The following is a 16,593-nucleotide window of genomic DNA, read 5'->3' as shown; positions in this document are numbered from 1 at the left end:
GGGCAACCTCCTTTCCCCCTTCACTGCTTTCTTCTCCACTTTTCTAGAAACAAATACTCCAGAACAAGGGGAAATACTCATTAATCCCTTCTCTATTTTGAATCATGGTGGCTAGCCTTCTGGCTGCTTGTATTGCCAAACTTTGCTGTTTTTAACTTTCCTTTTTCGACTCAGTGATCGCAGACTCAAAGGAGTGGCCGAGAGGCAATCAGAGTTACTCTTGCATTTGAACTTCAGCAAGGAAATTACAGTGTTGGTGTACCCACTAGGAATAAATTTGCCATTCCTACTTCTCCCTAACAAGTTCCAAAAGTAAACCCCAAATATATAAAATGACATCTCTGCTGGCCACTTATAATGAGTCTCTCTCTTCCCAATCCCTTAATGCAGGGGTCTCAATTCAATTTAGCCGTCAAGTCATGTCAAGATTAATAACCCTTTAGAAGAGAGATCATCTTACCCAACTAACCAAATGAATCTCCCTCAGTGGGAATTCTGACTCTTGTAACTAAATCATGGTCTTAGGAATCATGGAGCTGGAAAGAAACTTCTGAGGTGTTGTAGGTCATCTTCATGTCTGGATAAAACCAAGTTCAAAACAAAGAGAATGAGGTGATCTTTACTTAAAAGAGCCAGAGATTCATTAGTCTTTTTCAGTCATGCAATGCTTAAATCCATAGACAAACATCACTCGTTTATATTTTTCAGAGGGAAAGAGTAAAAGAAATGGTTTTGACTATCAGATTTTAGTATAATTTAAACTGTAAGTGAAATTTGGACTCCAATTCATTATCTTTTTTACAAAAAACCATGAACTTAATACATTGAAAAGAAATTGCTGAAATAAAGTGTGGGTATTTCTAAAATAAGTATACTATTGGCATGGACAAGCCATGGCATTCAGAGCAACTAATTCAAACTGCCAGAAACGTACTAAAATAACTCTGCACATTAACAAAGAAAATTCTAAAATTAATTTATATATTGTGTCACTCAGGAATCTTATTTGCAAGTATTGCATTCTGGCTGATTTAATCAGAAAATGAATGAATTGAAATTATATCAGCTGCTTGCAGAGTTGAGTCGCTAGGAAGGTTGGAAATTGGTCAGAAACAAGGGATACTAGACCACACCCAAAGCAGGGCCAGAGTTCTACCACCAGACTAGTCCAGTGGGGACTTTGCTTCCGATGTCCCTGAAAACCAGGCACAATAGCTTACAAAATTTTCCACCAGAAATGGACCCCAGACCCCAGATGTTAGTACTGTACCTGTTATCCCTGATTTTCCCAGAAACGTACATTTCCTACCTTGCTATTGCCACCAGAAGAAATGGGAATCATTTATCCACTGTTCCTACTTCTTTGCATTTCTAGCAAATTTATATACATAGATGGATGTGCTGATTGGTCAACTGTGGATCAAGTGCCTACCAGAGAGGTGACAAACTATCTATCCTTTTGTACTTCTTATGGGAATTCCCGGGGCCCTGCCAAGACCCAGACTCTGCCAGACTCGAGGGCCAAGAGTCAGGAGAGGCCAAGTCATGCTGCTTAAATGAACCACCCCAAAAATCTTAGTGGCTGAAACATAAAATATTTTTGTTTCTTTTTCTTTTCTTCCCCCCCGCCCCCCCCAGCCCTGGCCGTCCCCAGTCATGCTATGTATTTGTAATTAGTTACCTGAGACCTCTGTTCTGTGTCACTTTCTCATTCTCACTCAAGGACATAGGCTAACAGGGCAGACTCTATGTGGCTTCACATCATCATGGCAAAGGGACAGTGTGGTGAAACATATACCAGTACTTAAAGTTTCTAACTGGAAGTGACACGCGTCACTCCTGCTTCACCTTTAGTGGCCAAGCAAGCGGGGTGTAGGGAAATATGATTCTACTGTGTGCTCAGAAAAAGAACCAGAAACACTAGATGGACAGCACTAATGAACAGCATAGTGATGAACTGCCAAATATATAAAGGGGATTCAGACATTAGGCAGTTAAAAACCGACAAACATCTACTACATATTAATGATAACTAACATTTATTGAGCAGTTACCATGTTCCGGGCACTGTTGTTACTGAGTTGCCTTACATACCTTATCTCATTAAATGGACTCTGGGACCTAGCTTTTAGCATTATTTTGATTTATTGCTGAGGAAACTGAGGTTGAAGAGATTATGTGACTTGCTCAAGTTCACATACCAGGGAATAAAGAACTAAGATTTCAACTTATAATTATCAATAAGTGTAAACAAAAGGAAAAAAAAAACTCAGAGTTTTTTCTGAATGGACAATAACCACACCAAGTACAAAGCGACGGCTGAGGGCTCATATGGGAAGTCAAGTGTTAACTTTCCTCAGCTTCCCACCTCTGTTTCCCTTACTCTTTCAGTTCCCCTCTCTTCTCTCTCTGCTTTTAGCTCTCACTAGTCCTAGAAGCCCATCCCAAGTCTCCTTCATGGAGACTTTGATCAGAAATTGTGGAGTGAGAGACACCACAGAGTCTCAAAGAGACAGAAGCTCTGGGTTCTGTCAGGCTTTGGACTGGAGGCAGCTCTGAGCTTCAGTCTTCTCAAAGCTGAACTGATAACAATAATCCCAAATTACAGTGTTGTGGTAGAAATAAGTTACAAATACTACATGTGTAAAATGTGATTAGTAGAAAGATGATCAATAAAGAATGTCTGCTGTAATGAGATATATCTGAAAAAAATGATAAGAAGCTTCAAAGTCCAAAAGGATGAACAGCTGAAGAAATTCCTGGCCAATAGAAAGAGATCTGGGTGAGTTATCTTTTTCAAATCTCTTCTGGAATAACATCAGATAGACTAGTGCCCACTCACAAGGCTTGCCTTTCGCTCTCCCAATGTGCCCTCCTATGTGAGAGCTTACTACCGCCATACAGATTCCCCCCCCACCCCATTTAAAAATAGAGTGTTCCTATGAGCTTTTCCATAAACAGAAATGGCTTAAAGCAAAGAGTATACCCCCTTGGAAAAAGATACTAACACAGGTTTTCATAAAAGCGAAGTGACAGTACTATGAACTTTCAGAGAGTGGGGGGTCCCTATAAATCTAATTTATTAAGCCTTTCCTTTTCAGACTCTCTGATGCATTCCAGGAAACAGTGACACCACAAATGATGTTAAACCTTATTCATTCCGTTGATAATGAACAATCATCATGTGTGCCTTCTGGACAATGTATTCTTAAAATGATTCTGCTCATTTGGGTATGTCACTGTGAAGTTAGAATTTCTAAATTCTTTTACTTTTATCAGGTTAAGTGGTGAGGAGAGGTCAATGTGGAATAAAAGTGAAAGCACCGCTGAACAGAGGGAAAAGTGATGGTAATAATTGGAGAAAATGTCAGGGCCAACTAAAAGTTTCCATTAAAACATCTCCCATTACAATTTGTCCTGTGAGTGCTGTGGCCGAAAGTGCCCTGGTCACTCCTTTGAGCATTTTCCATTAATTATTTTTCCATTGTGTCGATTAGACTAGAACCAATTGCTTATAAGCATTCACATCCACAGCAGGTCTAAATTAACGATATAATGTTGTTCTTTCAAAGCCACTTTGTGCAAGGCAAACCCAGTGGTAGCAGATGGACATTTTCTGTTGCAAAGAGCGCTGTGTATTTATTATAAAATTAGGGATTCTGCTGCTTAAGAAACAGTGCAATTTTGCTTCCTTTACACCAAAAAGTAAAAGTATTCATCCTCTGTCACATATCTGAAAATCATCTCTTTGTTGGTATAAATAATAGGGAAATAAGAAAAGGAAAGACCACAGTTTTCCATTATTGTTGTGTAAATTACCCACTTTTGTTTCTTTGGCAGCATTTTTTTAAAGTAGCATTGGTTTCCTGGGACACAGAATAACTTTCAGCACCATGACACGTCTCTAACAGGTCTTATTCATATCTTAAGCAAAACACATTGAAGAAGGTTGAATTGTTTTATCTCGTAAATCAAATGTAAGTGATTATTTGGTCCCAATCTTAGATTGTACTGTGCTTCCCTGCCCCTTTGGCCCAGATCACTGTCAGATGCCTATAACTTATTTCTTTGTGGTTTTAGCTAGAACTTCTGTTCTTCAAAGAACAAAATTTTAATTCTGTTTTCTGGACGTTGGGACCTATTTTAGTCTCAATTATTGATAAATACTCCTGTCAACTTCTCAATTATAAACCGGAGGCATTATTCACTTCCTCTTCATTGATGAATTTTCATACCAAGCTGATGAAGGGCACTATTTTTAGAATGAGTTCCTCCAGATTTCATCCAAACATCTGCAAAGAGGATAGCATGAAATTGAGCATCTCCATTCCCGAGCATATGCAAGGTCGCAAAAACACAACACAGTTTCCCAAGTAAATATTAGCAGCCCGAAAATTACCAAGATGATAATGTTACTCCAAAAACTGTCTCTTGTCTATAATATGGGTTGCTGAGGTTGTTCCCTTGGTATGTGCACATCCACTCTGCAACCTGCCTTCTTTGGCATTCTTGGTGTGTGTTTCCGTGGGGAAAAAGATTAGCGGAAAGGCTCCTCTTGTACTTTTCTCTGTTGTCATTTCCTCTTGATGTTACTTTCCCTCCTTATTTCTCTACAACTTCTTTCTGTAACTAATAAAACTTTCAAATGGCAACATCATATTTCTTGCCTTTGTATTTATATTTCAGGCTCTTAGTCTAGAAAGTAAAGATTGGTTTATATTTCTCTTTAGAAAAAAGAAGAAGAAGAAAGAAAAATGTAGTCACTTTCACTTATATGATTTTAGAAAGTATTTCTTTCCCAGAAGCCCTTAATACAAGAGAAACTCCTCCCCTTACTGAAAGTCTCCCCAGGAGGGAATGTAATCAGCCACATTTAGTGCCTGGAGGCAGAAAGATCAGGCAGTCATAGAGTACCTCTTGCTGGGAGAATCTGGGAAATAAAGGCCATTTACACATATTTGGTTAATTAAAAAGTTAGTGTTGTATGTTACTGAATCTATAAGACTATTTGTTTTCTTTTTCTGTGTTTTGAATATATTGAAATTTTGAACATATTGCATTTTGAGTATACTGAAATTTTGAAAGCTCTTCTGCTGAATTTTCATGATTCAATGCTTTACAAAGGCAATAGTATAAAACTTCTTTTAAACATCCCCAACTAAACCCTAACGCTATTTCCCCCTGTGAAGTAAGACTGTAAGAATGTGTAATTCAGGTTTTACAGGGCATACTGTTACTAGGAAAAACAATATAAGTCAGCTTCTCATTAAGGTGATATACATCCCGCATTATGACTTGTAATTATCGACATTGACTCCAACTATGTCTCATCATTCCCATGAGTTTTAAGACAAGAAAGTACAAAAGCCAAGGAGAAGAATTTTATAATCAGTATTTGGGCAATAGAGGATTGGCCCATTCTATCAGGATTGGAGAAATTCCTGACACCTTCTCTGCCTTTTTTATGGGAAATAATACACCGCCTTATTGTCAAAGCCAGTTTAAGTAGGGAACTCTGGTTACTTGTAACAAATAGCATCTTGATATATAACACAGTGCCCTTAGTTAAAAGGAACAGAATCCAACTCCGGGTCACTTAGCCAAGAGAAGACATATTAGACAGATACCTGAGGGATCACAGGACTGATTAAAGTCTGAGAGAACAGACTTAGAAACCAGCAGAAATCTAGGAAGTAAGAGAGAGCCATGATTTAGAAAGCTGTAAGAGTGCCATAACAGACTTTATAGTCTCAGATGGCTCCCTCCTCATGCTTGTTTCCTTTACCCAAGATTTACTATCTAGTTGGCCATGCTTAGATCACATTCTCCCACTGGGGTATGAAGACAGCAGGAAGGAATGGGAAGATTGGCTCCCTTGATTTTCATATTGGGAAAGAGCAACCTCACTCCAAGAAGATGTAAGACAGGTAAACTCCAAAAGGAACTGGAATATTAAGAGAAATGGGATGGATTCTGGGCAAATTAAAATGACAAATGATCTAGCAAAAGGGCATGAGCTTTGAAGTTAGACCTTGAGCAAATTACATCCTCTCTTCAAATTTCAGTTTTAAAATCTAGAAGATGATAATGAGTATGGTGATGAATATAACATCTGCTCTGTAGATTTCTTCCAAAGAACAAACAATGTGTACAAAATCGTTAGCGTAGAAACCATGACAAAGTAGCTATGGACCCTCAGCAGCAGTAGCAGCATTGTTCTCGGTTCTTCCAGAAGACATGGCTGACATCTGCCAGAACACCCTCTTCCCTAATTATAGGATTGTTCTTTTAAAACTCAGGGCGTTGGGGCACCCGGATGGATGAGTTGGTTAAGTGTCCAACTCTTGGTTTTGGCTCAGGTCATGATCTTGTGGTTTCGTGGGTTCGGCCCCACATCGGGCTCTGCACTGGCAGTACGAAGCATGCTTAGGATTCTCTCTCCATCTCTCGCTGCCCCTCCCCCACTTGCACTGTCTCTGTGTCTCTCAAATTAAATTCATGAACTTAAAAAAGAATTAAAAAAGAAAAGCCTCAGGACTCCAATAGCAACATTCTAGACGATGCTCTGGGCAATAAACCAGTCAAAAGACCTAATCCCAATATTCAATCTAAGAAGGAGAAACCCCCTTAGGCTTGGGAATCAAGTACCAAATACACTCTGGGTATCTCCCTACTGAAGTGAAGGAACATCTGTCTGGTGGCCCTCAGGAAAAGTGGTAGTATAATTGATGAGACAGGGCAAGGCCTTGGAACTCGAATTCAATCATCATCTCAATCAATTCCAACCCTCAAGAATGGCTTCTTTCTCCTTCACATGAGACCTGGGACCCTCAGAGCTATGGCAATTTCACTTGGAAGGCAGTTGCTTCTTCCCTAACTCTACCCACTGAGGGGCTCCAGGCAGATTTCTGGGCTCTCGCTGGCACGCAGATGGCTCAGGAGCTGGGGGAAGTGGAACTTCAGAAAGCATTGGCACCAACCCAGAGTTTCTAACAGACAACACAACCTCATAAGGTATTAAGGTTAATGGCTTAGTGGTGCTTGGCTGAAATCCATTAACCATTTGTAATCTGTAGGGAAACTCCTAGGTGTTTAGCCTCCAAACAACATGGTAGTTAAAGGCCTAGATTTCAGAGTCAGAAGTCTAGGTTCTAATTTAGTTCCATTCATCTTACTAACAGAAATCACTAACCTTCTAGCAAAAATCTATTTGGCATTAGGGAATAAGGGAAGTTAAGTGGCTGCCCCACAAAGGACTACATTTCCCAGAGGCTCTTGCACCTTAGGTAGGGTCATCTGATTAGTTCTCACCAATGACATGCAGCAGGCTAAGAATGTTCAGAAGCAAGCTGCCTTCTTCATACTCTCTTCCTCATCAGCATCTGGGAGGGAGGAATCAAGATCCTAATGGGTGGCAGAGCCATGAGATAAAAGGAACCGGGATCACTACACGGAGCTATGCCTTCCTCTAATCACAGATATCTGCTCCGGGCTGTGATGGTGAAGCCATCTTTCACTTAGGGGTTATTTCTTACCACTTCCTACTCTACCCTAATTAATGCATAAGTGCTATGCAAGCATTTATTAAACACATGAACATCTTCTCTCCCAGTTTATTTTTTCTATGTATAGAATGGTTTTCTGTACTGCTTTGCTTTTTATACTCACAGTACGTTTGCCCTGTTTCTACACTCTTTAACAGAATTTAGTGATTCTAGAAACTTATGAATGGAAATTCCATAACTCATTTGACCATTTACTTATTGGAAGAGATTTACATTTTTTCTCATCTTTCACCTTTTAAATTTAGTTATTCATTGAAAATGAATCTGACTCTGATATATTTTCTAATAATGTCCTGGTGACCTTATGTCTTTTAACGTACAGTCTTGTTTTGTACATAGTCTGTGAAAATGTTCATATCTTCTTCCAAGTGTTGAGATGAAGTTAACTCCCTACAAGACCAGTAATATAGTAAGCCTATTTTCCTCATACACCTTCTCTCTTAATTAATTTATTTATAGCACATGCATGCACACACATGCATGAAGTAGGGGGAGAGGAGCAAAGGGAGAGGGAGGGAGAGAATCCCAAGCAGACTCTTCTCTGACAGCGCAGATCTCACGAACCGTGAGATCATGACCTGAGCCAAAATCTAGAGTCGGACGTTCAACTGACTGAGCCACTCAGGCACCCCCTCCTCTCTCATGCTGCAGCAACAGCATTCACTTCTGCTAAAGTATCTACTGTGATGATGTCTAAGACAAGGTATTGTTTTTTTATTGTTTTTAGAAGAGTTAGTAGTTGCCTCCTATTTGAGGTTCTAGCAGTAACCAAATCATCAGTCTTGAGGGATTGCTCCTGACATTAACTGATTTCATAGCAGGCTTATCTCCTATATCTATTAAAAAAAAACAAACTAAAATTATGTAATGTTAATTGATTTTCAAAATCCTCTGCCACCAGAAAAAGAACCTGTCAGCTGAGTCCTGGGATTCACTGTGTTACAAGAAACATATTACATTCATGGCAAGTAGTTGATAAACTACATAAAGTCTCTTCCTATTTTAGAAATGTATCCCCTCTGTCTTGGACCCTTAGATTTGGATATTTATTGACCAAGAGGAAAAACAGCTAAAATAATCATGCAGGACTTTGTATCTCAAACCCCTCACACTCATGGTCCCTCCAAGCTTTGTTGTCAAAGCACACCTTAGCATCTCATGATTTAGTACAATTGAAAAATTAAAATGAAAGAATAAAACAGATTCTGAAATTGGAATTAGAAATATAGTCTTGAGAATGCTGGCTTTATGCTTCTCACTTCCTAGCTATCATAGATGGAGGAAAAAAATGTATATTTCATCTTTATTGCTTGGGGAAGAAAAGAGAAGGTGCTGGAAATCATGCTGGAAAAAAAAGAGAGAAACTTATGTCTAAGATTTTTTTCTTCTTCTTGCCTTTGTATTTACATTTCCTGCTTATTTGCTAGACATTTTCTTAGCAATCCCGCAACAATGGCCAGTGTGTTTGGGTATACCACAGTGTGGTTTCAGTATTTGAGCAATCTGTTCACTTGTGTCTCTTCCACACTAAACCTCATCAAGTAAAAAACAAAAAGCAGCCCTCATGGAGGATTCAGAAAGTGGAGAGAGAGCGAGCATCTGTTAAGCTACCTTTTCTACGTGACTAGCTGCACCAACCCAGACCATGCTCCACATAGTCCTTTCAGATACCCGCACATACATCAAGGAGTTTGTAAACCAAACTTAGTTTCTGACAATCAAGAATGATGTTTGGCTCTAGGGACTCAAGAGGGAAGTTAGGCCCGATGTATAGAATGTATAAATTTTAAACGAACTCGGCTCCATCAGTTCACAAACCATGCAAGAACTTCTTTGATCACTAAGCAAAACTGTATCTAGAGACCCTGCCACAGACATTTCATGCTATTGAGGCTTTATGAGCTCACCAAATGGACCATGAAAAACCATAAGAACTGTGAATCCACTTATTACAGCAAGTGAGGAAGAACACTTTGTGATGTTGCTGCCATTATTTTTCCATCTTACCTAATATGCAACATTTGGGAAACCCCAATGTTACAAGAGGCTCATTCCATAATTATAGATAATCCAGCAAATTGTTGTGGATATTTTCTGACCCTCTGAAAAGGCACTAGGAGACCTCAATGTTTTGTTTCCAACTAGGGAAGCAGATTAAGCAAATGGCTTCAGACTAATTTTATTGATGAAACCAGAGAATGGGACATCGGGGCAAAGTATTTTTTCCCCAAAAGGTAACTTCCAAGCTGAGAGGTCACCACTCTGATTGCACTTCAAAACTCTTACACGATTTAGTGACAAATAATATAAATTAACTAAACCAAAGCAAGTGGTAGATTTATTTACTCTTTTCTGTTTATACCATTGTCAATCTTCTTCCTCTTTCTCGTTTAACTTATTGTCTGTAGAAATTTTTAAGTGGTATGAGAGACAGTAACTAGTTAATTGGGAAGTTGAAAAAAGCAGAGAACTAATTAAAAATCAGTCATCTGGGAAGGTCTCAGCGACGTGGTAACTTATGAGCTGATGTCTACATGATAAGAAGGAGCCAGCCAGCCATGTGTCTAGACCAATTCAGCAACCAATTCCAAGGCAGAGCTTGGAATGTTTAAGGTACAGAACGAAGGCCTCTGTGGCTGTAGCATGGTAAGCAAGAGGCCAGCAATGAGGAGACAGTGGTCTGGGACATTCAGGACATGGTCAGGAGCTCAGCCTTTATTTTGAGTACAATTGGCTACCTACCTGGAGCATTTTAAAAGAGATAGTGGAGGCGCCTGGGTGGCTCAGTCGGTTGGGCATCCAACTTCAGCTCAGGTCATGATCTCACCATTTCCTGACTTTGAGCCCCGCATTGGGCTCTGTGCTGACAGCTCAGAGCCTGGAGCCTGCCTTGGATTCTGTGTCTCCCTCTCTTTCTGCTCCTCCCCCATTCTCACTCTGTCTCTCTCTCCAAAATAAACATTTAAAAAAATTAATAACTAAATAAAAGAAATAATGACCTGATCTATTTTCCATTTTAAAAGATTACTGTTGCATTGAGAATTGATTACAGAGAAAGAACAGTCCTATGAAAGCCAGGCAGGAAGCCACTGCAGCAGGTGAAGAAAGAGCTAATGGTAGCCTGTAATAGAGTGGTAACTGTGGAAATAGGGCTAAGTGAATGGATTTTAGACACACTTTGGAGGCAGAGGAAAAGGGAACTGTTTAGAATTGGTTACGAGTGTGGGATACCTGGGTGGCTCAGTGGTTAAGCATTCCACTTTTAATTTGGGCTCAGGTCGTGATCTCACCATTTGTCAGTTTGAGCCCTGTGTCGAGCTCTGCACTGACACTGCAGAGCCTGCTTGGGATTCTCTCTCTCCCTCTCTCTCTTCCCCTCCCCTGTTCACACTCTCTCTCTCTCTGAAAATAAATCAATTAAAAAAAACAAGAATTGGATGGGGCACCTGGGTGTCTCAGTTGGTTGGGCATCTGACTTCGTCTCAGGTCATGATCTCGTGTTCCATGAGTTCGAGCCCCTCATCGGGCTCTGTGTTGACAGCTCAGAGCCTGGAGCCTGCTTCAGATTCTGTGTCTCCTTCTCTCTCTGCCCCTCCCCTGTTCGCACCCTGTCCCTCTCTCTTTCTCTCTTTCTCAAAACATAAACAAACATCAAAAAAAAATTAAAAAAAAAAAGAATCGGTTATGGGTATGAGAGAATGGAAGTAATAAGGAATGACTCCTTGGGTTCAGACTGTAGAATATAAGCAGATTGTGATTCTCTACACTGAGACAGAGGATCAGATGGATGAGAGGAGAAAAGAAATTCCATCAAATGTTCTGATTTAGTCATGTTAAATTTTAAGGGCTTATTAGAAAATAAAGGTATGCAATAGGTAGTTGAAAAATGAATCTGGCTAGATGTATAGAATATACAGATTTAAAGAAATAAGACTTGATGAGGCCACCTAAGAATAGAGACCAAGAAGACTAGAGAACCTACAAGTACTGTGGGCCATTCCAAAAGAAAAGAATGAAAGAAAAATCGAGACAGAAAAGGAGTTTCAGTATGGAGGCCACAGGAGTAGAGAAATAACCAGTGTCAGTGTCATATAAACCAAGAGAACAAAGTGTGTCGGGAAGGCAGAGACAACCGTGTCCAAATCCACTGGAAGGTTGGGTCCAGATAGCAAATGCCCACTGAATTTGGCAATACAAAGTAATCACGACCTTCACAAAAGCAGCTTCAGAGGGCCGATAAGAAAGAAGTCAACTGAAGTCAGGTAAAGAGGCTGGCGTGGGAGGAAAGGAAAATGATGGCAATACCGACTCAGTAAGTTTTTCTATGAAAGAGCACAAAAAGGGAGAGGTGGATAGAGGAAGATGTAGTCTACAGGTGTCTTTATCATTGAAATTAGTCTGAGATGGGAGAGCATGTTTGTATACCAATAGGAAGAATTCATTACAGCTGGAAACACTGGTCATGAAGGGGACAGGAGAGTATAGCTGAGAAAGAGACTCTTCAAGAACATGAAATGAAACCCAAAGTACTCTGGAAGAGTTGCCCTTTGAGAAGATCAGGGACTTTTATCTTCTGTAACAGGAGGAAGAGAACTCAAGCCACAATTCCAGAGATGTGTAATACCAGCAGAGTGATTCAGCCTATGAAATGGGATGCCCTGAGGTATTGTTGTGGGGGCTCAAAGAATTTGCCACTGGGATTCAGAGGCTTTGCTCAGTGTCCAGCAGACCCGACTTTTCACAGCATTTCTGAACACTATCATACTTCTCCAAGTCTCCACTCTCTACTCCAATTTCTCATTGCCTTTAAAAGTGTAATTCAACATCCCTTTTAAGAAGCAACTTCAGCCTACGTGAATTTCTTCTTTCTCTGAATTCTAAAAGTTCCATACAGTCTACATTTGGTGCTTTATTATGTACTATTTTGGTCTCTAAATGCTTCTTACCTTAAGTCTTTTTTGCACCATGGGATCAGAGTTCCATAAGACCATGATTACAGTTGGGTTTTTTGTTTGTTTGTTTTGTTTTTGTTTTGTTTTCTACATATCTGATCTCTCATGATGCCTAAATGCAGGCAAGGATGCTGTCTTGTCTGAAAACTACCTGATTGCTCGTGAACTGTAGCAAAGGTAAACAGAGGGATCAGGACAGGAATTATAGAACAGTCTTTCCAATGAATATTCATCATCACCACATCATTAACCCCAAACTCCAGTTAATTTAGGGTGAATTAATTCTGCAGGGATGTATGGTATAAGTAACAGGATGCCACAACCACCTCCACTGCTAGTTCTTTGAATACATCTGGCCAAGGCCAATTCTGCCAGAGAACCCTGAGATGGGACTGTTCATTCTAAAATCATCAGTCATTTATTGAGGAAAGATTCTAACATTCATCACTGAAGGTCATGGCTCTTAACTTAAGTTTTAAAGTAGGACCTATCACCCTTATTCAATCCAGATAATAGACAGAATTGGCTATTATATGCATGCCTATATCTCGTAGTTCCCGTATTTCTAAGTGAAGAGCTCTTTGATTAAAAAATTATTTTTTTAAAGAAGGACTATACATAATTGTCATTTCCAATAAAGGAAATATAATTTATTTTCTCAATATCCTTAAATATATTGCTATTAAATTATGAATGTTCCCTTATATAGTTTGAATAATATGCATCATCATGAAGTTGAGATGTACTAAAAACTACAGCTCCTTATGTCATCTCCAAGCTCTCCTTCATGACTGGTCATTTTCAGTTGGATTTAGAGCATGTCAGTGTCACCTAGATCTATGGCAGTGCTGGGGATGATTTGCTATAGGAAATCAGTTGGGTATTCATTTGGTGATGGCTCCAGTAATGACAGAATCAAGAAAGATGGAGGGGGTCAATTCTTACTAGTTAACTCCAAATCTGTTGTCCCTAAAAACAAAGAATAACAATTCAAAATAAACAAAAAGCTGATGTATCAGTGAATCACCAGCTGGATTACATTTTGCTTATTATAGCACGAAATGACAGCCAGAGATCCAGTCCCTGATTTCTTTTCAACCTACCCACCACTTTGTTCCTTTCTCTTAAATGTGCTGGTTGGACTCTTTCAGTTGTTTGTGTTTAAAGATCAAACTCTCAAAGTTATGAATGACTGACCAATATATACTAGATGCATTTGGCCCATCCACAGGATGGGTTGGGACAAGAAAATGGTAAGAAGGACTGGCAAAGAGACAAAGTGATATGGCAGTCATTCAGAAGTCATAGAAAACACAAAGGCTATCACACAGAAAGTTCTACAGAACATAAAGGTAACAGGGGAAATGCTATTGTTCCTTATAGTGATTTTTACTGTTTTACTAATTTTTCATCACTGAGGGGTATTACTTCATATGAAAGAAATATAATTAACTTTTAAGCCCACTAAAGGTTTATTTAATGTTCTTGAAGCTATCTTAAAAATGTCTTCTTGTTTTTCCTTAAATTAATTCTTACCTCTGCCTTACCTTTCTTCCTATTCCCTAACCACAGTTCTACCCAATCCCTCTCAAATCAACTGGAAAAAAAAAATCAGAAATTTCCTCTTCAGGGAAATCTACTCCACAAGAAACGATAAAATTTTGTGCCATTTGGAGTTTACGATTAATTATTTTGTTCTCTGAAAACAGATTGGAGCTGTCTAAAGAGTCTATCTAGGAAAGAAAATTTCCTTTTCTTTGAACTTCTTTTTAGATGTGAACATGAGAAAGGTTACCTTTAATGCAATTTATAAGCAGTCATTTCACTGAAGGTGCGGGAGTACATTTCTAAATTGGTTTAGGATCATTGCATCTTATATCTGCTCTAATTCCCTGAGAGACACAATTTCCAATTAACATTGGAAAGCTTGACAAATAGAAAAGGAACATTCTTTCCCGTGGTGAGCAACACCTTTCCAATGCTATTCCTTGGCCTTAAGTGACCTCTCTGCCCTAGTCCGTCTTTCTGTGTGAGCTTTAGTTTATCTACCCTTCTAGAGTCAGGCTTCCTGGGGAACCTCCCCAGACCCATTCATGCAAGGTTAATGACCCTCTCTTTTGTGTTGTTGGTGGACTTGATACACATCTGTGTGAGTTGCCCTTACCACTTGCAGTGTCATTATTACTTTGCGTATTGAAACTCCCCACTATACCATGAGGACCCTGAGAACAGGGATTGTCTTTTACTTCTTTTCATAGTCTCATTGCACACAGCAGGTGTTTAACAAATATCTGATGAATGAATGATTCTCCCCTCTGTTAAAAACTATGTGATCCTGGATGAGTTATGCAGTCAGTCCCTCTGTGCCTCAGTTTCCTCATATGTGGCTAATGACATAAATCTTTTTGAATTGTGGACAGGATTAGAGACACTGCAAAATGCTTATCAGCATGCCAGGCCCTTTCGAGGAGCTTGTGGCAGAATGCAGATTACCTCCTCCCAAACCATGCCTCTTGCTAATAAATGCTAGATGTTACTTTGGTAGGGGGCAGCAGTATGTTTTGAGAAGGTGAACCCATCCCTCAAACTCAGATAGGGAACTGTTTTGACAATGACAGGTTTAGGGGAGGGCCTAACACTTGGTCCTACTTCATACAACTGAAGGGGATTCTCTTGGGGGGTTTTTGGATTTTCCTCTTTGATAAAAACAGAGTCAGGAGGAAAATGACTGTCCCCTTTCCCTTCCATGGACATTGTTCTATGAGGTGTGACCTCCATCTTATTACCATAAGGGGAAATTTAAGAGAATTACAGAGAAGCCAACTCAAGGAACTTGACATATTTGAGTTGCTATATTAACAACCCTGAAATCACCTCTCTGTAGACATTTTAGCATGTGAGAAAATAAATGTCCCATTGTCAAGCCACTTTAATTGACTATTCTGTCACTTGAAGGGGAAAAAAATCCTAAATAATAGGATGCTTAACAAATGCTAGCTATTCATTATTATTATTAATCACTTCAGCCAGTACTAATGCTCTCTGAACAATTTCTGTTACAACAAGGAAGTAGGTCCTCGATGGAAATTACACCATACTTTCCCTACTGTTATTCAGAAAATAGGAATTCCATAAGCTAACACTTTCTTGTCTATTTGGAAAATAAGCTAAAGGTACCAGGTACTCACTGCCCCACTCACTTCCTTACTATCTCTCTAAAACCCCATGGAAACATAGTGCAAATAAAGATTGGTATGGCTTGCAAAATCTTTCAATATTTCATTGACTTTATAGGACCTGGTAGAAAACAGGTAGGTTATGCTTGTGTCAAGCCTCACTCAGAGAACTGAACTCTGACTGAATCAACTCAGTCAACAAATTCTACTTTATACTCCCAAGTAAGCTGTACCCTGTCTACCTACCCTATATCTCAGCAACTTACAGCCCACAGTAAACAGTAGATTAGCAATACAAACAGGGTGGGTTGATGTCTGCTTTGGGGGAGACTGTCTTAAGTTCTCATATTCTTCTTTACTTTATTTTTTAAAAAAATTTTTAATGTTTATTTTTTTTGACAGAGAAAGAGAGACAGAGCATGAGTGGGGGAGGGGCAGAGAGAGAGGGAGACCCAGAATTCGAAGCAGGCTCCAGGCTCTGAGCTGTCAGCACAGAGCCCGACGCGGGGCCTGAACTCACAGACTGCGAGATCATTACCTGAGCCGAAGTCAGACACTCAACCGACTGAGCCACCCAGGTGCCCCTCATATTCTTCTTTAAATATATTGGCATCTCTTGTTCTAGAACACTCTAAATAGGTTGTCAATGTTATCTACAATGTTACTTCACTTCCTCTTCACTACAACACCCACAACAGTACATCAAAGACCTCCAACAGAAATATACATACATATATAATTGGTATATATTATGTACATTATATATATAATTGCTGTACATGTTGAATGTCTTTATCTTGACAGATAACAAAAAACGAAGATTTTTGAGAGGGGAATGGTATTCTCTACCACACACATACCTTAGAGATTAGTCATCCCAACAGAAAATAAATGGCACAC

The sequence above is a fragment of the Panthera uncia genome, chromosome C2 (genome assembly GCF_023721935.1).
Source record: "Panthera uncia isolate 11264 chromosome C2, Puncia_PCG_1.0, whole genome shotgun sequence".
NCBI lineage: Eukaryota > Metazoa > Chordata > Mammalia > Carnivora > Felidae > Panthera > Panthera uncia.
The sequence above is the reverse complement of the archived record's forward strand: the minus strand, read 5'-3'. Positions refer to the sequence as shown.